The following is a 24,714-nucleotide window of genomic DNA, read 5'->3' as shown; positions in this document are numbered from 1 at the left end:
ACAGCAAGCACACTTGGTATTTCAGCTAGCCAAAAACCAGACCAGACTTTTTCTTTTCCAGGTTTCATTTAAAATTTATTGTAATGGGGTCCGCACAAAAGGAGGGGGAGGAGGGTGGGGAATATGCAGGGGACACAGGAACAGGATGACATGGCCAGGGCCAGAGCTTCTGCCGTGGGGAAGAGGGATGAAAAGACAAGACCAGGGCTGGAGCTGGGGTGGAAGAGGGAAGGGGGAGACACTGTGGCTGCATTCCCCCCAACCCTGGGAAGCACCCCTGGTCCCTGGATCCTTTCATTCCCCTGGCCCCCTAAGATTCCATCTCTTGTTCTGCCTCCTTCCTTTGCTCCCCTTGACTTCCCCACCCCCACCCCCGCACCAATTCTCAAGCAGGATGTTTAGGGCTTGACCCCAAACAACCCCACCTTAATGAAGGTACAGCTTCTGCCTCCCCTGCTTCTGTCAGTCTCAAATCTCACCTCACCTCCTTCCCTCTCTAGGACAGTCTTTGATTCCCCTCCTTCCTCTCCTCCCTCCCCCTGAAAAAAAAAAGAAAGAAAAAGAAAGCACCAACTCCCCAGGGAGGGGCAGCAGACAGTGGGGGGGAAAGCCTGAAAGATGATAAGGGGACCATGGAGGGAAAGGTTCACAAATCCCTAGGAGGACAGGGCTGGGGTTACAGAGAGGAGAAGGGGTAAGGGCAGTGGTTACTCCTGTCCTCTGCCACCCCTGCCATTGTCCAGGGGACTTCAACACAACCGAGGGGATTAGGTGTGTGTAGGGTCAGGTCTGATAGGAAGAAAAGAGGAGCAAAGGAAACAAATCGTTAAAACCTAGTGAATTCCCCTAAGGAAACATTTCTTCCTCCTTTAGTTCGGAGGCTCCTTGGTTGGTGGGTGAAGTAGTAAGGAGTCGGTGAGAAAAGTAGGGGAAGAGGAGACTGTACCAAGGGACTTTCCTGCACTCTCCCCCACCAAGTTGGAGCTCACCAGGCTGGGAGGGAAGTGGCTGAGAGCTCACAGGCACCCCCTCAGCCCCCGAGAGGAAGCCCACAGCTGTGGGAAGGGCTGCCACTGTTGCTGCTGCTGCTGAGAGTATCGTTATGGACTTGTGCCAGGTGTTTGACCAGGAACTGGATGCACTGGAAATTGAGACAGTACAAAGGAAACAATCCATCCCCGAAAATTCTATAAGATGAACTCTTCCTGTGCATATACTGCTCTTTGCCTCCTATACATGGAATGTCTCCTACCCCTCGTTGCTGGCCAACTCCAAGGATGTGATGGACAGCACTACCACTCAGAAGTATTGGACTGACATCCAGTTGCGCTGGGGAGAATATGATTCCCATGACATTGAGCATTACTCCCGGGCCAAGTTCCTGGACTACACTACAGACAATACCAGTATCTATCCCTCACCCACAGGTGTACTCATAGCCATTGACCTGGCCTATAACTTGCACAGTGCCTACAGAAACTGGTTCCCAGGCAGCAAGCCTCTTATACAGCAGGCCATGGCCAAGATCATGAAGGCAAACCCTGCCTGGTATGTGTTACGTGAATGGATCCACAAGGGGCTGCAGCTTTACTCATCAGAGCCCACTGAGCTTTATCTCTCCTCTCAGAACTATGGTGAGCTCTTCTCTAACCAGATTATCTGGTTTGTGGATGACACTAATGTCTAAAGAGTGACTATCCACAAGACCTTTGAAGGAAACCTGACAACCAAGCCCATCTGTGGGGCCATCTTCATCTTCAACTCACGGACAGGGCAGCTGTTCCTCAAGATAATCCACACATCTGTGTGGGCTGGACAAAAGCTTTTGGGACAGTTGGCTAAGTGGAAGACAGCTGAGGAGGTGGCTGCCCTGATCCGATCCCTGCCTGTAGAGGAGCAGCCCAAACAGGTCATTCTTACCAGGAAGGGCATGCTGGATCCATTGGAGGTGCACTTGCTGCACTTCCCCAATATTGTAATCAAAGGATCAGAGCTTCAGCTCCCCTTCCAGGCTTGTCTGAAGGTGGAAAAGTTTGGGGATTTAATCCTTAAAGCCACTGAGCCCCAGATGGTTCTCTTCGACCTCTATGATGACCGGCTCAAAACTATTTCATCTTACACAGCTTTCTCCTGTCTCATCTTGATTTTTTACAAAGAATGACCAAGCAAAGGTGATCCTGAAGCCAGATAAGACTACTATCGCAGAACCACATCACATCTGGCCCACTCTGACTGATGAGGAGTGGATCAAGGTGGAGGTGCAGCTCAAGGATCTCATCTTGGCCGACTATGGCAAGAAAAACAATGTGAATGTGGCATCACTGACACAATAAGAAATTCGAGACATCATCCTGGGTATGGGGAATCTCAGCACCATCACAGCTGAGATTGAGAAGCAGATCAAGGAACAGACTCGCACTGTCAACAAGCATGGTGATGAGATCATCACCTCCACCACCATCAACTACAAGACTCAGACTTTCTCTTCAAAGACTGAATGGAGGGTCAGGGCCATCTCTGCTGCCAATCTGCACTTGAGGACCAATCACATCTATGTTTCATCTGATGACATCAAGGAGACTGGTTACACTTATATCCTTCCCAAGAATGTGCTTAGGAAGTTCATCTGCATATGACCTTTGGGCCCAAACTGCAGGATAACTATATGGGGTGAGCCCACCGGATAACCCCCAGGTGAAGGAGATCTGCTGCATTATGATGGTCCCACAGTGGGGCACTCATCAGACTGTGCACCTGCCTGGCCAGCTGCCCCAACATGAGTACCTCAAGGAGATGGAGCCCTTAGGTTGGATCCACACTCAGCCCAATGAGTCCCCCCACCAGGATGTGACCCCAGGATGTCACCAGTCACGCCAAAATCATGGTTGACAACTCATCTTGGGATGGCGAGAAGACCATTATCATCAGCTGCAGCTTCACACCAGGCTCCTGCACACTGACAGCCTACAAGCTGACCCCTAGTGGCTAAGAATGGAGCTGACAGAACACCCACAAGGGCAACAACCCTAAGGGCTACCTACCCTCACACTATGAAAGGGTCCAGATGTTGCTGTCAGACCGTTTCCTTGCCTTCTTTATGGTCCCTGCCCAGTCCTCATGGAACTACAACTTTATGGGTGTCCAGCATGATCCTAACATGAAGTATGAGCTACAGCTGGCAAACCTCAAAGAGTTCTACCACGAGGTGCACAGACTCTCCCACTTCCTCAGCTTTGCCCTCCTGCAGGAGGGTGAGGTCTGCTCTGCAGACCATGAAGACGTATATGCCTAGTTGTTCCCTCACCTCCTAGACCACACTAGTTCTGTCACTTTGCAAAGGTCTGCCGGGAACAGAAGTTATGTCTTCCCCTAAGATAGAGCTACAGCCCAACTTAAGACAGAAGATTTCTCTATTTCTTCTTTCCCACTATAACAAAGCACCATCCACAGGGTTCAAGATGGGTCTATAATAAGCAAATATTTCCTCTTCTCATCATCAAGGGAAGAGTAAGTTCACATAAAGCTTGTCTCTGCGAAAGGCCTCACAGCTATAAAATGCCACCAGGCGGCTGAGTGGACATGGGCCCAAAGAAGGCTGACGCCCAATTGGTAGCACTCTTGGCTCCACGTGGGTCTGATCAAACCATCATTCCATAGCAACTCCACAAAAGGCAGTCCCAGACTGTCTGAGAAGAACAGGCAGGGGACCGACACATTCCCACATGACACACCCACACGGCATGTTGGAATCTTCTGGTGTCAGTGCTATTTGGTGGTGGGGAAGGCAACAGACTCCAGGAAAGAAAAATCCCTTCTAAGAATAACACATCACTTGCTTTCCACTCTCAAAAGCTGAGACTTAACCTGTCCTTCCACATTTCCAGGCCTGAAGGTCAACCTATTTACAGTGTGGGTCCTTGTGCCTAAAGCACACAATGACCAGTGAGATAAAGTATCAAAAGGTTAGGCTGTGCCAAAATGCCTTTTTAAAAAACTGTGTGTATTTGATTTTTATCTATGCTGTGGGTAGCCATATAAACAAGTTTTCAGATGCTTGGAAGGGTCCATGGAATTAGGGCACAGAAATGGATTATGCAGACAGCCCATAGAGCTCTCCTTGACCTTGGCCCCAGAGCCAGAGGCCCCAGAGACCCTATGTGGAAGCAGACACCACATTTGCCTCATGGACAAGACGTATCCAAGGCCTGAGGACAGGTATGTCTAATATGGAGGCTTCAATAATTCCCCATAGGTGCTGTCAGAGTGCCCAACTCCTAGCCAGATGTCTTCAGAGCATTCTCTGTCCCTTGCAGCAATCTGGGACACAGATATTACTTGGTCGGTCTTGGAGATGTGGAAACTGAGATGCACAGGGGCTGTGGACTATCTTTCTGGTCAAGGTCTTCCTGATAACTAAGTGGCAGATCCCATAAGAGCGGCCTCAGCTTGTCTGAATGAAAGGTATGCTCTTCTCTCTGCCACCTGCTGCCCATCTCCCAGGAGGGCACATGTGAAAAGCTAGGGAGTTCCCAGGATATCATCATCAGGTAAGTTTCCATTCTAAATAGGTAGAAGACTTCCCACATGTAGGAGGGATGCTCAATCAAATACATTGACAAATTCGGGAATTATAGAAATGACTTTTCCCTTTTAAAGCCCAGGAAACAGAGCCAAGAATTGAAGTAGCTTATCTGTAGAACCATGGAGGGTCAGTGGCCTGAGTAGGACAGCACTGCCCCTCCACCTTGAAGCTTACTCAAGTTCCTGGTATGAATGGACACTGCTGGCCACCCTGGAGGAAAGGTTCTCCACAGTTCCAATTCACATCAGTAACAAGCTATAAAAATGTGTTATCAGATAAGTTTCAAAATGAGGGCATCAAATTCCTGATTGAACCCAAGCCTTAACAGGTTCACGGCTGCTAGCAGATTTGCAGTAACAACAGTCCAGAACCCCTACTGACCTCCAGGCTTCAATCATCAAAAGACCAGTCTCAGCAGGACAATGAGAAAGACTCGCCCTTCAGCATCTCCTCCTTCCCCACTTACTATAACAGCTCTCCTGGTTGCTAGTGGGAACTAAAAATAAAATCCTAAACCCATTGCTAAATGAATGGACCCCTCTTGGCCAAGGGAATCCCAGAAACACCTTACAACTGAATCTAGCCATGTCAGGATGAGAGAGATAAAGCCCAACATGCACAATGATTTCCCTTCATAAATACTCACGACGCCTCCTATAGTTTGTTGACCTTGTGGATTGGACCATCCCACTCCATATAAAATCCTGTTCCCTTTTATCTCTTCTTTGAGGCACGTATGCCTGGCTTCTGCCTGGACTCTGCTTCCCAACCTGTTGGAATGGCCACCCAGCAGGTTGCTACACTTTATGAAAAACAAAGTACTCCTATTTCCAAAGTATAAGCCTTGTTACTTTTCTTTTCTTTCTTTCCTTTCTTTCCCTTCCTTCTTTTTTTTTTTTTTTAAGACAGAGTCTCGCTCCACTGTCCTGGCTAGAGTGCTGTAGCATTATCATAGCTCATTATAACCTCAACCTCCTGAGTAGCTGGGACTACAGGCACTCACCACAATACCCAGTTAATTCTTTTATTTTTTGTAAAGATGGGGTCTTGTTCTTGCTCAGGCTGGTCTCAAACTCTTGAGATCAAGTGATTCTCCCACCTTGGCTCCCAGAGTGCTAGGATTATGGGTGAGTCACTATGCCAGGTAGAAAGGTGCTTTTTAATAGTATTGCTCTCTTTTAAAAACCTCCCAGCTCGCTATAAAGCGATTCATTATCCAGCCTGCACCTTCCTAGCAGCAGAGGATAATGACTGTTTCTTCGCATCCAATCTCTGCTTCTTCCTTTTGGTAACGTAACCCCCATGATGTGGATAGGCCCATGGCCACCCAACTAAAAACTAGTTTCTAGCTTCCCCTACAGTAAGGCACATCCACGTGCCTGGTGAACAGGATGAAAATAGAACTTCCAAGTTGTGCCCTTTCCACCTGTCCAGCTGCAGAGTTGGGCTAGTGCTGGAGCCATCTTCAATCACACAGGCAAAGCCAGGAGATGGCCAGAGAAGCCCTGGCTGCCCAGGAGAACCTGGTGGAGAGAGGCTCCATTTAGACTTTGAAGAGCGGAAAAAAAAAATGTCTCCCGCAGTGAGGCCATGATTACTTAATATTTCAGTCTCTGTTAAAGCAGTTAAATCAATATCTGAACAGTGTTTCTTCTCAAGCTCAGCCCCTGCTATTTTCTCCAACTTTTCTTCATAAAGCCACAACTTCTCACCATTACCCAGACATGTTTTTCCACAAATCTCATTTTTCACACTTGCTATTTTAGCTTCCTAGAATGCCTTTCACCACACAGCAAAATGCATCTTAAAATGTCACTCAAATGTCACTTTGTATCGCAAAGCCCCCCTGGACCTCTCTGCTTTGGCTTCCTCAGCTCTGAGTACATAAATGATTTCAATATATGTGAGAAGTGTTTTCTCCATGTTTCTTCCCCCACTGACCGTGAGCCCCTCAGGACAAAGGGCTTTGAATTACTCACCTTTGCATCAACCCAGCCCTCAGCACCTTGCTGGGAAACCTTTAATATAGTCCAGGCTGGAAATCAGTAAGCACTGGATGAATAATGCAACAGAGGAGGAGGAAGCAGCATTGGGCACAGGTCTAGTCTGTCAACCCCCTAACTGCCCAGCCTTCAGCCTGAAAGAGGTGGAGCCACCTAGTGTCCAGGCCTTGTCACACCTCCTGGGTATTACTCCAGGTCTTTATCCAGCATGGAGGAAAGTCCCATCAGGAAATGAATGTCCCCTCAATCACTCAGCAAATGCTGATCCAACGCCACCATTTTTGTGGCATCGCTTAGGGAGCAGAACATATGGGGCTCTTTACCTCCTCAGAACTACAATCCTTCCTCAGTTTTCTCCAAGGCAAAAGTTTGGAGTGAGGCTCCCACACACCAGAGATAAGGGTTTCACTTAAGGCTGCCTGAGAGTTGGGAGAGGGTGCTGGAGCCTGCTCAGCACCTGGCAGGTCTGGGGCTGTAGCAGCAGCTATGTCCTCACCTGGCCTAGGCTACAGCTTCACTCTCCAAAGAGGGCACAGGAGGTTTCCCTGTCTAAGGATTTGTGCCAATGCTCAGGTGACACGCCAACTTCACAAAACCTGCTAGGTGCCTGAGACAATGCTTACATTTCACAGCGGAGGCAACAGCTCTAAATTAGTGACCAAGATTTAAAACTCAGAGAATCATATGTAAAAATACAGAACCAGGCCCTGGCCTCTCAAAGAAGTCTGCATATCTAGGATCAGGGGCCTTCCTCCTGGGCAGAGCTGTGAGATGCTCTGAGTGGTGGCCACCTCTGCCACCCCCAAGGAGAGTAGAGTAACTCCAAAGGCGTTTCTGGGCCTCTTGCCTGTACACTAGCTGGAGGAATCTGGGCCCAAGAGAGCTGAGACCTGCCCAGTTGCAAGGGGGCAGAGTATGCAAAAGAGCCGTTAGAAGGAAAGTAGCCCTAAATACTCTCCCAGCCTGCAGGAGATCTGGAAAACAGCAAGGGGAGAAGAAAAGAATAAAAGAAGGGAGAGACAAAGAAGAAAAGCACCCTGACAGAGAGCAACAGAGGGCACAGAAGAAAGGGGAAAAGAGGACTGCCAGGGAAGAGACTGCCACCTGCTGGAAGGCGGCAAGAGGCACTGGGTGCCAGCCAGGAGCACGGTCTCAATAGTGTGGGGAAAGGGACTGCAGCCTGGGTTTGCCCTCTGAGACTCAGTTTTTCCATCTGTAGAACAAAGGTCTGAGGCTGCAGAAAAGCTCTCTTCTCCCCCAACCTTCTCCGAGCAGCTAGAACAGGGTTTACACATTCCAAGGGCTGTGTCCAAGGGCAGCCCCCACTCACAGCACTTCCCTACCCCACTGAGGTGGTGGTCCCCTAGTCCTCAATATGCTGACGCCTTCAGGGTGTCCAGGGATCTGTATTTTCCTATGAGATTCCATGATTTCTAAATGCTAGACACCAGCTGAGGGGCAAATTAAATGTGCATGCCTCCAGTTTGCACGCTGGGATCTCCCATCCTGGTGCCTCATTCTGGATCTTGGGAGAAAGAGCCTTCTGGACTATATTAAAGGTAACGATCAAAGAACAAGAAATCAAATATGTTCACTACAGAGGCCCATCTTTTTCTGCTTTTTTCCTTCCTATCCTTTTTTACCTCCCCATCCCATTCTGTACTCTTCCCCACCAAGTTTCCACTTGGCCATAAGCCAGCAAGGAGCATGACCCCGGGTCTGTACTTGAGGAAATTTTGGCAGGAGGCAGTAACCTATGCTTGTGACCCATTCATTACCTCTGGCAGTAACTGCAAAGCCCCAGGAATGTTTAAAGGCTCCATAAGACAAGACTCCTCACCCACTTAGCCACTTGTAAACCACTCTGTACAGACTTGGAAATAATTCCATTTTCTTAAAATTATAAGGATTAAAGGGCACAAAGGATTCATATATAGGGCACATTAGTTCCAGACACGTTATACTGTGTAATTGGTGTCTGAGAGACAATCTTCTAGAAAATTCCTCTCCTTCATGGGATCATGCAGTTTAGGGCCTTATCCAAGCATCTTCAGGGCACTTTTTTTTTTTTTAAAGCAGCAGCATCTGGAGTACAGTGGTGTGAACATAGCTCACTGCAATCTCAAATTCCTAGGCTCAAACAATCCTCCCACCCCACACCTGGCTAGAAATAAAAAATACCACCCAGGCTGGTCTCAAACTCTTGACCTCAAGCAATCCTCCCACCCTAGCCTCTCAAAAGTGCTAGGATTATAGACATGAGCCACCGTGCCTCACCAAGGAAACTCAGTTTTAGTAATTATTTTCTAAACCACAAAAGTAGTGATTCCACAAGTTACAAAGCCACCATCAGAGCTAAAAACGACTGACCAAACTACTTCATTTAATGGAACAGGACACTGTGCTCAGAGAGGCTGAGAAAGTAGTCAAATGTCACAGAGCAAACCAGCAACAGACCCGAGACTGGGGCTCAGCCTGCTGCAGGTCCCACCATGCAAAGGGCCCCAGAAGCAGCAACAGCACCTCCAGATGCTGATTTCATGTCCACTGTTTTCCTAGCACCCAGAACCCTGCCTGGTAACCAGTAAGTACATAATAAATATTTGCTGAACAATGCAAAGCATTTGTATCCATTGCTAAATTTTCGTTTACTCTCACAAACCAGCAAGCAATACACAATAAGGATTAGGAATACATTTTATAAATGAGGAAACCAATATCTAAAAGCTAGAAGGAGAAACTGGGGCCCAGTGAGGTTCGGACATATGGCAAGGTCTCAAGGCTAAGCAGTGGCAGGACCCAGAGCAGGACCTCTGACACCCCTCCACCCCCCCTACAGCACTCCTGGCTCACACTCTACCAGGGGTCCTCAAACTACGGCCCGCGGGCCACAAGAGGCGGTGTGATTGTATTTGTTCCCATTTTGTTTTTTTACTTCAAAATGAGATATGTGCAGTGTGCGTAGGAATTTGTTCATAGTTTTTTGTTGTTTTTTTAAACTATAGTCCGGCCCTCCAACGGTCTGAGGGACAGTGAACTGGCCCCCAGGGACAGGTCCGAGTCTTCCCCTTCCCTCCTGCCTCTCCCCACTGAGGGACAGTTCACTTGCTGTGAACAGCAAAGAGTATCTCCAGAAGAGAGAGAAGGACAAGGGGAGAAAGCTGCCTGGAACCACAAAGGGAAGGCCAACGAGACCAGGCCTCAGAGACAGAAACAAACACCGACACTAGGGAGTTCTCTGGAATGGCTACAGTCTTGATTACCACCAGAAGCAACTCTAAGTGATAGGATAAACAATTATACTTCTTCAATTCCACGTAGACTCATCACGTACTGAGCTATGACCTAATCTTGCACTCACTCTCTCTCTCTCTCACACACACACACACACAGCTCCAATGATACATACCCAAAAGGAGCGGCTGAGCGAGCACAGCCAGTTCGCCCAGCTTAGAGGCATTTAGAAACAGGGTCTTCTTCAGTGTGAGGCTAAAGGGCAATCTTGCACAATTGAACGTGACACAGTCCAGTCAGGCATGCTGGTCTGTTGTGCAACAAGAGAGAGCAAGAAGGGGCAGGGCAAAGGGAAAAAGGAAGGAGCCTGCTATGGAGGCCCCAAAGTGTCAAAATCAAATTCGGTGGTTTTCAGAAACAGCAACTGCAATGGGCTTTGAATAGAAATCTACAAAAGTAGGCGATAATTGTTCCGGGTTAGATTGAATCTAACACTAGAACAGAAAGCTAGTATTGTACTGAAAGTTATTTTATTTAAAAGGAAAAATTACTGTGTTTAAGTCTAGCCCAGAGTTAAACCTCTAGGAAAATACTCAAATGAGTATTTGAGTATTTGTGTTAGTGTCCATAGGAAGTAGCTTTACTAAGAAAGAAACAGAAAAAATACAAGCCGGGCGCGGTGGCTCACGCCTGTAATCCTAGCACTCTGGGAGGCCGAGGCAGGAGGACTGCCTGGAATTCAGGAGTTCCAGACCAGCCTGAGCCAGAGCAAGACCCTGTTACTACTAAAAATAGAAAAACTGAAGCAAGAGGATGTCTTGAGCCCAAGAGCTTGCTTGGGCTTGCTGTGAACTATGATGTCACAGCACTCTACTCGGGCCGCCATAGTTGAGACTCTAAGAAAAAAAGAATAAATACTTTGGATTTATAATTTTCTCAATAAATTCTCTTAAAAGGGTATCTTAAAATTGTTAAATAATGGGGGCAGATTATTTTACATGAAAATATCCAGTGTTGTATGACTGCAATTAAAGAGCTCACAGCTGAACCAGTGTTTAGACAGATGGAGCTGGTAAAAATTGGAACAACACTTGTAGTAAACAGTTTGACAGCATGTTTGGTGAACCGAAAATTTGTCCATGATCCCTTAAACCACTAATCACACCTGGGATTAAATCTAAGAAAGGCATCCAAAAACCGGAAAGTGCAAAGTAAATAAGCATGTTTATGATACACCTGATAAAGTTAAAATATGCATAACCAGGTTTCCCAAAAAGTTAAACACAGAATTACTGTATGATGCAGCAATTTCACTTCTGGCATATATTCAAAAGAAATGACAGATATTTGCACCCATGTTCATAGAAGCACTATTGCCATAGCCAAAAGGTGGGGAAAAAGCCCTAATGTCATTAACAGATGAACAGACAAACACAAGGGGATATGTACATACAATGGAATGCTACTCAGTTTTTTAAAGGAAGGAAATTCTGACACACGCTACAACATGGGTGAACCTTACAGACACTATGCTAAGTGAAATAAGCCAGTCACAAAAGGACCAATAACGTATGAGGTACTTACGTGTCCCTAGAGTAGCCAAATCCATAAAGACATAAGGAAGAATGGCAGTGGCCAGAGGCTGGGGGAGGGAGAGAGGGAAGTAATTGGAAAACAGAGAATTTCTATTTGGGAAGATGAACAAGTTCTAGAGATGGACAGTGGTGATGACTGTACAACAGTATGAATGCATTTAATGCCGCTGAGATGTATATTTAAAATGCTAAGTTTTTGTTGTGTATATTTTGCCACAATTAAAAAAACAATGTGTATAATCCACATGGCCCAACATCCCTCCTTCCAGATCTCACTCCTAGAGAAGGTTCTCACATAAAAAAAAACAAGGACATATTTTCCGGGTGGCTCTAACAGCACCGCTCATAATAGCCGCAATGAGAAAATAAGCTAACTATACTTCAGCAGAGGAACAAATAAACTGCAATACCATATGGACATTAAAATGAATACATTAGCTGTGCATATTTCAACATTGAAGAAACCAAAAGCATAACGTTGGATGCAGAAAAAGCTGCAAATGATGCATGCAGTATTAAATCATTTATAAAAACTTTAAAACATACAAAATAAGAAGATAATTTGTGCATAGATACATTTGGAGTAAAAGTTTAAGAAAATTCAAAGACATCCAATGCGCCATCATGATAGTGGCTAACACCAGGAGAGAAAAAGGGAGTGGGGTTGGGCAAGAAGGCCTACTTGTCTCGATTTGCCCAGGACAGTCCCAGACTATGCCTGCTATTCTCTTCTCATTTTTAATATCACCCCGCTTTCTTTGCAAAAATGTCCCTGCTGGTAAACAGTTTGTAGAATTAGCATTATGATCTCCCAATTCTAGTCCTGGGTATATTATTCCAAAAAGCATTAAGAACAGGTATCTAAACAAAAACTTGCGCCCAAATATTCATAGAAGCATTATTTACAATAGCGAGAAGGTGGGAATGACCCAAACGTCTATCAGTTGATAAATGGATAAACAAAATGTGGTATACTCATACAATGGAATACCATCTAGCTAGAAAAAGAAATGAAGTACTGATATATGCTATGGCACAGATATGCCTTGACAACATTACACTAAGTGACCGAAGCTAGTTAGAAGAGACCACATGTTACATGATTCCACTTCTATGAAATGTCCAGATACATAAATGCACAGAAATCCATAGAGACTGAAAGTAGATTGGTGGCTGCCAGGAGAGACTGGGGGACTGGTTAGAGAGGTTTCCTTCTGAGGTGATAAAAATGTTTGGCAACTAGATAATAGTTATGGTTACATAACAATTTTTTTTTTTTTTTTTTTTTTGGAGAAAGGAGTCTCACTCTGTTGCCCTGGCTAGAGTACAGTGGTGTCATCATACTAATAGCTCAAACTCCTGGACTCAAGCAACCCTCCTGCAGCAGCCTGTAGAGAAGCAGGGACTACAGATACACACCACAAGCCCTGGACAATTTTTCTATTTTATGTAGAGATGGAGTATTGCTCTTGCTCAGGCTGGTCTCAAACTGCTGGCCTCCAGCAATGCCCTCACTTCAGACTCCCAAAGTGCTAGGATTACAGCCAATACAGGCAATTGTACCCTTTAAAATGATTAAACGGCTCTCTCTCCAGCCCCACGCCCCTGCCTCTTTCTTCTCTTTGCCACATAAGGGTGCAAGGAGAAGACGGCCGTCTGCACACCAGGAAGCAGGGCCTCTCTGCACTCCAGAGCTGCCAGCACCTTCAGCTGCCCAATCTAATATTCTCTTATAGCTGCAGAAACTAAGGCAAGTCCTGACACCTCAATAAGAATGAGTTACTCTTTTGAGAAAAAAAAAGGAGCCCATTATGAATACACGGGACACAGGCATCAGTAGGAGATAGGTGTGGAAAGAGAGGGAAAGGGAGGGAAGGTAGAAGCAAAGACCATCTTGACTGACCCCCTAATCTTGCCTTCCCAAGACAGACTCTGGCTTCCCCTTAGGCTCTTTCTGTTCCCATTATCTTAGACTCGGAATCTCCACATTTCATGCTGGCTGATGAAAAGACAGAAAGTGGGAAATGCATAATGTTTTAATGTTATAAATTATAGCCTTATTTAGTAGTTGAAAGTTTAAAAATAATGGTCCTTTTTGTCTCCAGGAAGAAATCAACAAGAGAAACAGCACAGATTGGCTTCCAGAAGATGCAGACTCTGAGGTGGAGACCAGCAGGCAGAAGGTCATTAGATGCGCTCGGTGGAGGTGGGGTCATCACCTGTGAAAGGAAAGGCAAGGAAAAAAGAGGACTGGCAGAGGGAGAAGTGCAGCTATGAGGGATTCTTCAGGAAAGCCTCAGCCTGCTGGATTATTCTGAAGAGGGGAAGACCCTTCAAAGATGTCTTGAACTGGGGTGAGAGGGCTAGCCTTTTATATCCCAAACTGACCAGTAATTGGACACAGAATGCCCCAGACAGGGACTGTCACCTTAGGCAAGGAAACTCTCTTCAACTGAGGCAATGCCTGTAAAGGACTGACAGCTGAGGAATGTCTTGCCCACAGCATTAGCCTCTGGGGGAATAAGACCTTCAGTCCTGAAGGGGGAATCTGAGCAGTATGTCACAGAGACCACCACAGACAGAAAATTAGTACCCACCACAGCGTTTGATACATGAAGTCACTCAATAAACATCTGTTTGATAGATGAAAAATAAACGAATGAAATGATTAAATGGTAAACACTATGTGTCTTTTAACACACACACAGTGGCTCATGCCTGGACCCTAACATTCTGGGAGGCTGAGGCAGGAGGATCACTTGAGCTCAGGAGTTCAAGACCAGCCTAAGAAAGAGTGAGTCCCTGTCTCTACCAAAATAGAAGAATTAGCTGGGTGTCGTGGCAGCTACTCAGGAGGCTAAGGCAGGATCACCTGAACCCAGGAGCCTGACATATCTGGGACCTAAGTAAACTAAGGCCATGGCACTCTAGCCAGGGCAACTGAGCGAGACTCAGTCTCAAAAAACGCACACATAAACCCTAAAAACAAAAGTGTCCCTGTTTAACAATCACAATGAGATACTATTACGCACTAACGAGAATGGCTATTATAATCAAAAGGGCAGATAATACCAGGAATCAGAGAATATGAAAAAAGTTAAACATTGCCGATAGGAATGAAAAATGGCATAGCTACTTTTATAAGACACAACTCTGAATGTCAACCAAAACATATCAGTGAATTGTACTCGTAAAACAGGTGAATGTTACGGTGTGCAAATTATATCTCAATAAAGCTGTTTTTCAAAAAAGTGTCCTTTCTTGGACAATGGTCATCCTAGCTCTGGTCAATCATTTGGGAGATAAATTTGAAATCAAAACAACAAAAGGTTATTAAATATAAATGAGAGTATATATGTTCTTAAATTACTTCTGCACATTTCTGGATGTTACTATCTTCAACAGACTTTTTAGAAAATGTTCACCGTATCACCAAAAACAACCATCATGTGTAGCACAAGAACAATATTTAAGTAAATCCTGTCAACTAAATGAACTACTACAAAGCCATAAGAATCAATTATCTGTTCATTTCTGGGGAGGAGCCATCTGGACAGAAACTGGAATGAAGACAGGGTGACCAGTGTTCTGGCAGAGGAACAGTAAATATAAAGAAAGGCCTGCAGTAGCCAGTATGGCTGGAGCCAAGGGAGGGGAGAGCAAAGGAGGATGAGGAAAGAGAGGCCACAGCTCCCAGGAACTCTGGGCAGCAGCAAGGGACCTATGCCACTTGCAATGGGAAGCCATGCGAGCAATGCATGACTCAGTGCAAGGATTTAACAGGTCACTCTGGCTGCTGTGTGGGCAGATGAGGGGCTAAAGGTCAGGGCGTTGGTGAGGATGCTACTGCCACAGCCCAGACAAGAAACAATGGTGGGTGTGGCAAGAGAGCTAGGGCAATGGGAGCAGTGACTGTATTCCAGAAACACTCTGAGGGTAGAGAAGGCAGTGCTTACTGATGGACTGGGTGGAGTTATAGAGACAGCATAGCCGAAGATAAAAATGCTTATAATATAAAACAAAGCGTGGAAAGGGACGTTTTACAATTACGTAAAGCTATGGACACATTGTGTTTCTTACAAGCAGGTTATTACAGAACCCAATAATGACAGCAACCTATATAAACTGGTCTGTGCAAAGGTTTTAAGGAAGTTTTTAAAAACTTTGTTATATTTCTCAAAGAGATTCATTTTTTTGAAATTTTTTGAAATACACACCTGGTTCAGGAAGGTGCTCTGAGAACCACAACCACTTGGAACCCAGGCTCCTGTAAAAAGGAGAGGCTCAGGAATGTCAAAACCCTTTTCTAGGTTTAATAAAAAAAAAGGAAGAAGAAGAAGAAGCAGCAGCAAATATTGCAAGATGCCCTAATTTGTTTTATTTGTTCACATTTTTGGTTGTAACCTTTATGGTGACAAAAGCAAGTCAGCAATGACGATGCCACGCAAAAGAGGCCGCAGTCCCTGAATCTGAGTTCTCACAGTCACAGTAATCACTTCATCCCATTGAGGTTTTTGTCAGTAAACAATGCAGGACAGTTTTCTCCCAACTCAGCCCTGGGAAGAGCCTCTTTCCAAACAAAAATGTTGGCTTTTTTTTTTTTTTCTTTAATGGTAGTGATGTAAGAGCAGGGGTCAGTTAACAAACTTTCAAGCAGGATTTCCTGATTTCTGGATTTATTCCCATCCATTCATTATCTACTTTCCCAATCTTTATTCTCCTTCACAACGCAGAAAATAAAGAAAACTAGATGTGTCCCCCAAGGCTTCAGCTCCAATTTCAGCACCTTCCAGGATTCTCTCCAGACTGTCTTTCCTGCTGTTGCTATTTCCAAAGGAGGTGCAAACTATGTCACTCACTCTGTATTGCACCCAACGGACCCAGACACAACAGCCAGCGGAAGTTTACAGAGGCCTGCAGCCCCACACCCCCACACCCCCACGCTCAGCAGCCCAGTCCCCTCATCCCCTCAGCCAACTGTTCACAGAAACCAAAAGACAGATACACGCAGATACAGCCCTCCACAAGCACACCACACAGGCTGCCCCCCACCACCGCCTGCTGCTTCCGCTCTTCTTTCCGTCCCCAGGCATTGCGCTCCCTCCTGCCTCTGAGCCTTGCTCATTCGGGCCCTCCACTTGGACACTTTTCTTTTCTCCAACAACCACCCCTTTGTCCTCAGATCCCAGATAGAGTAACTTCTGCAGGGCCACCTCCTGGAAAACCAGGCTGACGCAGGGCCCAAAGTTGCCCTCTCTTGGCACCTAACATTTTTTTTCTTTTTTCTTTTTTTTTTTTTGAGACAGAGTCTCACTATGTCACCCTGGGTAGAGTGCCGTAGCATCACAGCTCACAGCAACCTCAAACTCCTGGGCTTAAGTGATTCTCTTGCCTCATTCTCCCAAGTAGCTGGGACTACAGGCAACCACCACAATGCCTATTTTTTGTTGCAGTTGCCATTGTTATTTAGCTGGCAAGAGCCGGGTTCAAACCCGCCAACCTCGGTGTACATGGACAACTCTGTAACCACTGTGCTATGGGTGCCAAGCCAGCACCTGGCATTTTCCACTGATTACAATTTATAGTCATTGATTTGGTGATTGATTACCAGTCATCACTGCCACTGGAGGACGGAGAGAGGACAGGGTCTAATCAGGGTCACAGCAGGCACGCAATAAATGCTGCAGAACGGAAGGGGCAACCAATCTGGCTCCTCACAAACACCTCTCACGCTGGGAAAATCCACCTTCACAAACACCAAGCAAAGAGGCTAGGACCTTCCCTCAACATCTGCAGACAGACGACCTGGGGCTTTTGCCAAAATGACACCTCTCAAGTCACAAAAATGCACAAGGCAAGACTTGGTTTCTGTCTTCTACTCCTCTGCTCTTTGGGCCTCAAAGGGCCCGTCAGTTAAGTGGCAGAGCTCACACCCCACCTGTAAAAGGCAAGAGCTGAGCCAAGACAACAAAATCCAACATATGGTGCTGAACTGGGGCCTCAAGTAGGAAATCCATTTTGTTTCTTTTTCTTTTGCTATAAAGCAGTGATTTTCACCAATTTTGCCCCTCAGGAGACATCTGAAAATGTCTGAGACATTTCTGGTTCCCACAACTGGGAGGAATGCTACTGACATCCAGCAGGTAGAGGTCAGGATGTTCCTAACCATCCCACAGTGCACAGGACAGTCCCGAAACAAACAACTTTAGATGTTAAAGGGCAACAGTGCCACAGCAGTGCTTTAAAGGACATTAGTGAGACCGTGAACAAAATGCAAACGAGGGTTATGGATTAGATCCTGGCATGTCAGTATTAACTTTCTGATTTTGATCATTTCCTGACAGTTAGATAAGGGCATGTCCTTGAGTGTACAAAATACTGAGTATTCACAGATGGCAACTGACTCTCACAAGGTAGAGGAGGGAGAGAGAAATGATAAAGCAAACGTGGTAAAACGTTAGCATCTGGGAAATTTTAGTTGTACTGCATTTGCAACTTATCTCTAAACCTAAAATTATTCCAAAATTTAAAAATTACAAATATTTTGAAACAAAAATTAAGAGGTTGATTCAAATCAATCTTTTAGGATTGTCTGCTTCTATGACCGCTAAGTTACTTCTGTGACTTCACAGACATAGGATCAGATGCCCTGAGAGGATTTCACACGTAAGCTTTAGGACAGGCGTGTCCAACCTGCAGCCTGAGCCACGTGCTCATTTTATGAAGACTTTTTTTGTGTGTGTGTGATTTGTGGTGTAAGATAACACAAAAATTATGCACCATTTTTTTGCCGATGAATTTTCACCAGCAGTTATATATTTAATGTGTGGCCCCGGACAACTCTTACTCTTTTAATGTGCAGCAGGAAAATAAAAGCTTGGACACCCTACTTCAGGAGAAGGAAGTGGAAGAAAAAATGTCCAAAAGCACCTGGACACAAGCCATTAATTCCAAAACTATTCCGAAAATCTCTTTTCTACTTCCTTTGCTTTTATCTCTGACCTCCCCATATACCTTGGAAAAGTCACTCTTGCAATTAAAGAACACTCAAATATAATAAATATCCGTGTTAACCAGACCACTTCACACTTGTCCAATTACTTCCTCAAGATAAGTTCCTAGAACAGAAACTACAGCAAGAAATCTGTGCTCATATTACCAAACTGACTTCTAGACAGACATACCAGTTTATATCCCATAAACAGGGGATGAGAATTTGTGCCCCTACACTCTCCCACTACATGGGTTTCGTTACACATTTAAAGTTTTGTCAATCTGATGGACAACCACTGGTATCTTGCTTTTATTATCTATATAATTTTATTTTTATTAATAATAAAATTTGTATTTTATTGTTTAGGGTACCTAACATCTTCTCTTTGAGAAAGTGGCAATCCATAGTTCTTTAGCAAGTTTTTCGGACATTTTTTTTTTCTTGTTTTATCTCTGGGGGTGTCAACTCTTTACCTATTATTGATACACAGAGAGGGCATATATTAATCTTTGTCTCTCAAACATGTTGCAATTATTTTTTCCAGCTTGTCATTTGTCTTGCAACCCTACTCACGTTTACTATTGTTCCCTATTGCCACAACCTGACTTGCTATTAGGAACTCCTATGCCATTGGCGAGCAGGGGAGCAATACCAATGTGGCACAGATGTTATGTTGGTTCACATGGAATTTTTCGCTAAGGAGGGGAATCAGAATGATGAGAACACTTACAGCCTTCAACAGGAAAGGAAAAACCCCTACAGCTCTTGTTCTGCAAAGGCAGGAGCACTTTCAGTCCCATTTTAAAGGAATTTAAAATAAGCTCTGGCTGGGGGGTGGCTCACACCTGTAATACTCCCACTCTGGGAAGCTGAGGCCAGTGGATTGCGTCAGCCCAAGAGTTTGAGGTTGCTACGAACTATGACATAGCTCTCTAGCCTGGGGCAAAAGAGTGAGTCTCTGTCTCAAAAAAATAAAAAAATAAAGATTGGAATATTATTTCTTGAGAAAAGACATTTACACAAGAAATAATACTAATGTCCTGGTGTGGTAGCTCACACTTGTAATCCTAGTACTCCAGTAGGCCAAGACTGGTGGGTTGCTGGAGCTCAAGAGCTCACGACCAGCAAGAGATCCCGTGTCTAGTAAAAATAGAAAAAGTAGCTGAGCGTATGGCAGGCACCAATAATCTCAGACCCTATCTCTAAAAAATAAAGAGGTAGGTGCCAGATCAGAAATATCTTTACTTTATTAATAGAACACAATACTGTGAAACCACAATGCCAACTGTACTGCTACCACGCAATGCATTCAGCTGCTTTACTGTTCATCCAAATGATCTCCTGAACAGGAAGTTCTGATTATAAACAAACAATGGTTACTTTTTCAAAACATCAAATGAGATCATCTGGATATTAAAAGATTTCAAACTCATCCAAAACATTACAATATGCAGTTAACAAAACAGACAAAGAAAACAAATAAAATCTTACTGTAAAATGATTCTATGTTACTTGAACTAAGTATGAAACTAACAAGAATATAAAATCAAAATGTAGAAAATTATAAAGCAGAATATAAATAAAAAAATATAAAGTTATAATAAAGGAAATTTTTTAAAGTAACTCATCAGGTGCTGTAGTCACCATATGCAAGTGTCCAGTGCAAGTAAAGTATCTACTAAGTGTTCGCTGAAATAGCACGAATGAGCACTTGAGAAGGATCCTCACTCTGCTCTTCGAGGTGGGGAGTGCTCCTATCAAGAGTCAAGAACATCAAGGCAACAGAAACCAAGGAATTTTTGAAAGCTTATTAAAAATGCAGCCACAATGGGGGAGACGGGAGCAGACTAAAGAGTGACAGCTAAAGGGTATGGAGTTTCTTTTAGGGAGAATGAAAATGTTCTAAAACCAAATATGGGGGTGAATGTACAACCCTGAGAATACATGAAAAGGCACTGATATTACACACTTCATATGAATTATACAGAATATGAATTATACTTCAATGAAGCTAATACCTCCCCCTTAAAAAGGAATTTGAAAGTAGGGCTGCTGAGCACATGTACTACCCTTAAACACACCAACAATATCTCTGAAAAATAAAAACAATGCTCACAAAAGATAAATCTGAATCTGCCAGAAAGGTTACATTGCCTTCCATATCAACTATTTAGAAAACCTAAGGGAAAAGGAACTTCTACTACTTTTACAGATATTTCTACTAAAGATAGTAAGCAAAATGAAATCCTTAAAAATGATAAACTTTGGGTTCCTAGATTTTCAATGACATGAAACAACTATTTACAGCTTAACAGTGCTGAATGGGTGGGGTATCACTGGACATACCAACAGCGCTTTGAATTTTACTTGGCTTCCCAACTAAAAAGAGTTATTTATCGGGTGGCGCCTGTGGCTCAGTGAGTAGGGCGCCAGCCCCATATGGCGAGGGTGGCGGGTTCAAACCCAGCCCCGGCCAAACTGCAACAAAAAAATAGCCGGGCATTGTGCCGGGCGCCTGTAGTCCCAGCTGCTCGGGAGGCTGAGGCAAGAGAATTGCGTAAGCCCAAGAGTTAAGAGGTTGCTGTGAGCCGTGTGACGCCACTGCACTCTACCCGAGGGCGGTACAGTGAGACTCTGTCTCTACAAAAAAAAAAAATAAAAAATAAAAAAAATAATAAAAAAAAAAGAGTTATTTATCTCTTATTGTTAAATTGGCATCCTTGAAGGTGTAGGCCAGGAGTCTATACACTCCGCCTCCCTGCTATTTAAACAAATACAAATTTTATTGAAACACAGCCAAACCCTTCCTTTAGGTAGTACCTATGGCTGCTTCTGTGCTATCACAGCAGAGAAGAGCAGTTGTAACAGAGATCCTATGATCTGCAATCCTAAAATACTCACTCTGTGGCCCTTCAAAGTAGTTTACCAACCCCTGCTCTAGGCAATAAGGGCCCACATCCTTTCCCCACTCACCCCACCCCAAGCTCTCCAGCCCAACAAGGCTGAGAAGTAGCACAGGATTCAGAGATGACTGGCACCATGAGGCCTTTTCTATGCCCTTGAGCCATTCAAGGCCACTCCAGCCACAGAAGAATGTACAACCAGGCTCTTCCTGTTGTTCCCCCATTCTTCCTTTACTCTCCACCCTTGCTACAATTCACTTCGAATAAAATATCATTTCCCACCTCTGTGACTTTGGGCCATGCCACATGATTTATTGAGGCCAATGGAATGTTAGTACATAGAACTCCATGTCAAGCCAGAGACTGACTGTGCTGGTGTGGTTGAGTCCTCCTGAGCTCCTGTCCTCTGCCAGGAGGACAGTGTGTCCCTAGGTAGCAACTGCCCCCTTATTCCAGATCCCCAAATGAGAGACAAGCAGAGCAAACTGAATGGAAGCCCAGGCAACTCTGTCTGGGTGAGCCATGACCACCAGCGAGAAGTGAATGTTGCAGAAGTTGGGAGTTGTTAGCACGTCTACAGCAGCAACCACCCGGCACACACACATAACTTAAAGTCCTGTAAAGTACAACCACTGACAAGTAGAGTAAAGGTCACTGTGTGTGGCTGAAATGCACCCCCATCAGAATCTCCTTACATGTAATCTAAGCAGGAAAATCATGACCACATTTGGCTTTAATAACAGCCTCCCTTAACAAAGACTACTTCTGGAATTAGCTCCAAAAGGCTGATGGATCAAGACAGGAGACGGACTGAGGGGGCACGAGGGTTTCTCTTGTTCTGCCCACCTGAAGTCGCTGCCCCACCGTGAGACTTGTGTGATGGTCAATGTCCTCAGTCCCTTTCACAGTTGCAGACCAGGCCAGGAACAGGGCTCCCAACTCCTGCGCCAGCGCCTCCCCGCCCGCTAGGTGGCGCTGCGTCCTTACGCGGACCGTCCCTGCCGCCAGATCCCCAACAGCCCGAATTCCAAACAAAGGCAAAGAAAGGCAGGGAGAGCCCGAGCCAGAAAACTTCCCAGCCCTTCACTAACTCAAAGTGCCGCTGCCCATTTCTACGCACCAAAAAATCCACATAAAGAGGGAGAAATAGCTGTTAAAACAGCATTGGACCATGGTGTTCTAACCTGCAGGTATGAATGGCCAAGGGTTAAGAACTTATCAATGCTGAAAAAAGAGCATTTGGTAAGCGGAACCCTAATGTGTTGGGTGGGGACTGAGAACAGAATTCCCACCAAGAGAAGAGAAGGACACCAGGGTCCCTCAGCACAGCTCTCCCTTCCTGCATTTTGTGGGGAGTTAAAAAGGGGGCCTGCTCCAGGAGGGACCCTGCTCACAGCCCTGCCTGCCCTCATTTTCCCCACCATTCAGAAGGGAGGCCTTCCTTCTCCCCCACCATGAAGGCCCAGTCTGTCCCACACGCATTCCATCATCTAGATCAAAACAGAGCTAGTGTTCAAACCTGAGAGAGTAAAGATGAAGATCCTGCTCTGAGCTGGAGCATTCAGTCTGGAGCTGATGCCAGTACCCCCTGGCTCCTCGGGCCACCTCCAGTTCATTTTCTCTAATCTGCCTTTAAAAATCCTCGCTCACTTGAGACTCATGCCTCATCCCCTGCCTTCTGCTCCCCTGCCCACCCCGCAGCACCTCCAGCCTGATATGGAGGTCGCAATCATCCTCCACCAAGTCCAGCCACTCATCCAGGCTGTCACAAACCCCCCTCAGGGGGGCTTGACATCGTGCAACTCCTCCCTACCTCTCAATTTCTGAACCTCAGTACCCTCAATGACCCTCCCATCACATGGTGCCTCTGCCAGCCACAGCCAGGCCACCTCTGAGACCTGGAATTCAGATGCCCTCTCCCTGACCACGGCCCTCACAGCTATTGTTCCTGCTATTCCACATCAAGCCCCCGCCCTGCTCCATCAGGCCTGAACCCCACAGCCCTTTGCTTCAACCATGCTGATGCCTGAGGCCCATCCTCCCTTGGTCCCATGGTACTTTCAGGGCACTCACAGGGCAAAACCCAATTCTGGATGAAACCAACCGTCTGCCCTGCTCTCCCTGAAGCTAAGCTCCCACACCGGGCTGCCTGTGAGCCCTAGAATGCCCTATCCTCAGAGATGGGATCCAGCAATCCTTCTCCTCCAATTCGGTGGCAGAGGGTGCCAGGGCAGGAAGTGAGATGGGCCTGGATGAGGGATGAAACTGCCTCTCAGCAGTGCAGTAAGTTAGGGCAAAACCACACTCTGTGCAGCTTCCAGTCTCCCCACAGGGTGCCCTGGCTGGCTCGCTGTGCTCTTTCTTTCCCCACCCCCCTTCAGTGGTCAGGTTACCTTCTGCAGAACTCACACTTCAGTTTATTCAAATGCTCACCTCTTCCTTCTTTGAATGCTAGCTAATAATTCAAAAATATTAGCACCCTGACGACATGCGGAGTGAATACTAATAAACCAGTTAATTGCAAACTCAACCATCAACGTCTGGGTAACAAGGTAACTGTTGGCCAGACACAACAGGGAAAGGATCAGTTTAGGACAGGCAAACTTCCTCCATCTAACAAAGAACATTAACCTATCTGTTGCTTCTACCTAAGAAGCTCTACTAAACAGTGCAACTTCGCCAGCCTAGATCCACCTTGGTTGCACAATTTAAAAAATATATATTTCTTTTTTTCTTTTTTGTAGAGACAGAGTCTCACTTTATGGCCCTCGGTAGAGTGCCGTGGCCTCACACAGCTCACAGCAACCTCCAACTCCTGGGCTTAAGCAATTCTCTTGCCTCAGCCTCCCGAGTAGCTGGGACTACAGGCGCCCACCACAACGCCCAGCTATTTTTTGGTTGCAGTTCAGCAGGGGCCGGGTTTGAACCCGCCACCCTCGGTATATGGGGCCAGTGCCTTACCGACTGAGCCACAGGCGCCGCCCAAAAAAAATATATTTCTTTAAGGAAGAGGAGGAGGAAGCAGAGAAAGGAAGGGAAGGAGGGGAGGAAAGACACAGCCCTAAACTGACCCTTTCCCTATTGTGTCTGGCTAACAGGTACCTTGTTACCCAGACATTGATGGTTGAGTTTGCAATGACTGGTTTGTTAGTATTCACTCTGCATATCATCAAGGTGCAATAAGACTTTTGAATTATTAGTAGTGTTCAAAGAGAAGAAGGAGAAAAGGAGGAGAGACAGGTAGGAAGGAGGAAGGAAGAAGAGGGAGAGGAAAAGAGAGGGGTGGAAGGAGGGGATACGGGGGAGGTGGGGAAGAGAAGAGAGTGAGACGAAAAAAGAAAAGAAGGGAGGAAAGGAAAACTGAAAATAAACATCCTGAAAACAGAATACCCACCATCAATAC

The 24,714-nt window shown here is 45.6% G+C and overlaps 1 protein-coding gene and 1 pseudogene across 11 annotated transcripts in view; one reads left to right on the top strand and one right to left on the bottom strand.

Annotated features, from left to right (window-relative positions):
• Window positions 1–24,714, bottom strand: part of TRAK1 (trafficking kinesin protein 1) — a 195,329-nt gene that overhangs the window by 94,859 nt on the left and 75,756 nt on the right. The window contains exon 1 of one of the 10 annotated variants that reach the window (XM_053598672.1): window positions 9,995–10,109. The exons of the other annotated variants lie outside the window; for them this stretch is intronic. The gene's annotated coding sequence lies outside the window, so the exon portion shown is untranslated. Of the gene's footprint in view, window positions 1–9,994; window positions 10,110–24,714 lie in introns of those variants that run through there. 10 annotated transcript variants of the gene reach the window in all.
• Window positions 989–3,629, top strand: LOC128591225 (pre-mRNA-processing-splicing factor 8-like; annotated as a pseudogene). The gene has a single exon (XR_008381550.1). The product of XR_008381550.1 is annotated as a pre-mRNA-processing-splicing factor 8-like (transcript).

This window comes from Nycticebus coucang, chromosome 8, assembly GCF_027406575.1.
Source record: "Nycticebus coucang isolate mNycCou1 chromosome 8, mNycCou1.pri, whole genome shotgun sequence".
NCBI classification, from domain to species: domain Eukaryota; kingdom Metazoa; phylum Chordata; class Mammalia; order Primates; family Lorisidae; genus Nycticebus; species Nycticebus coucang.
This window is presented reverse-complemented; position numbering and strand designations above follow the sequence as displayed.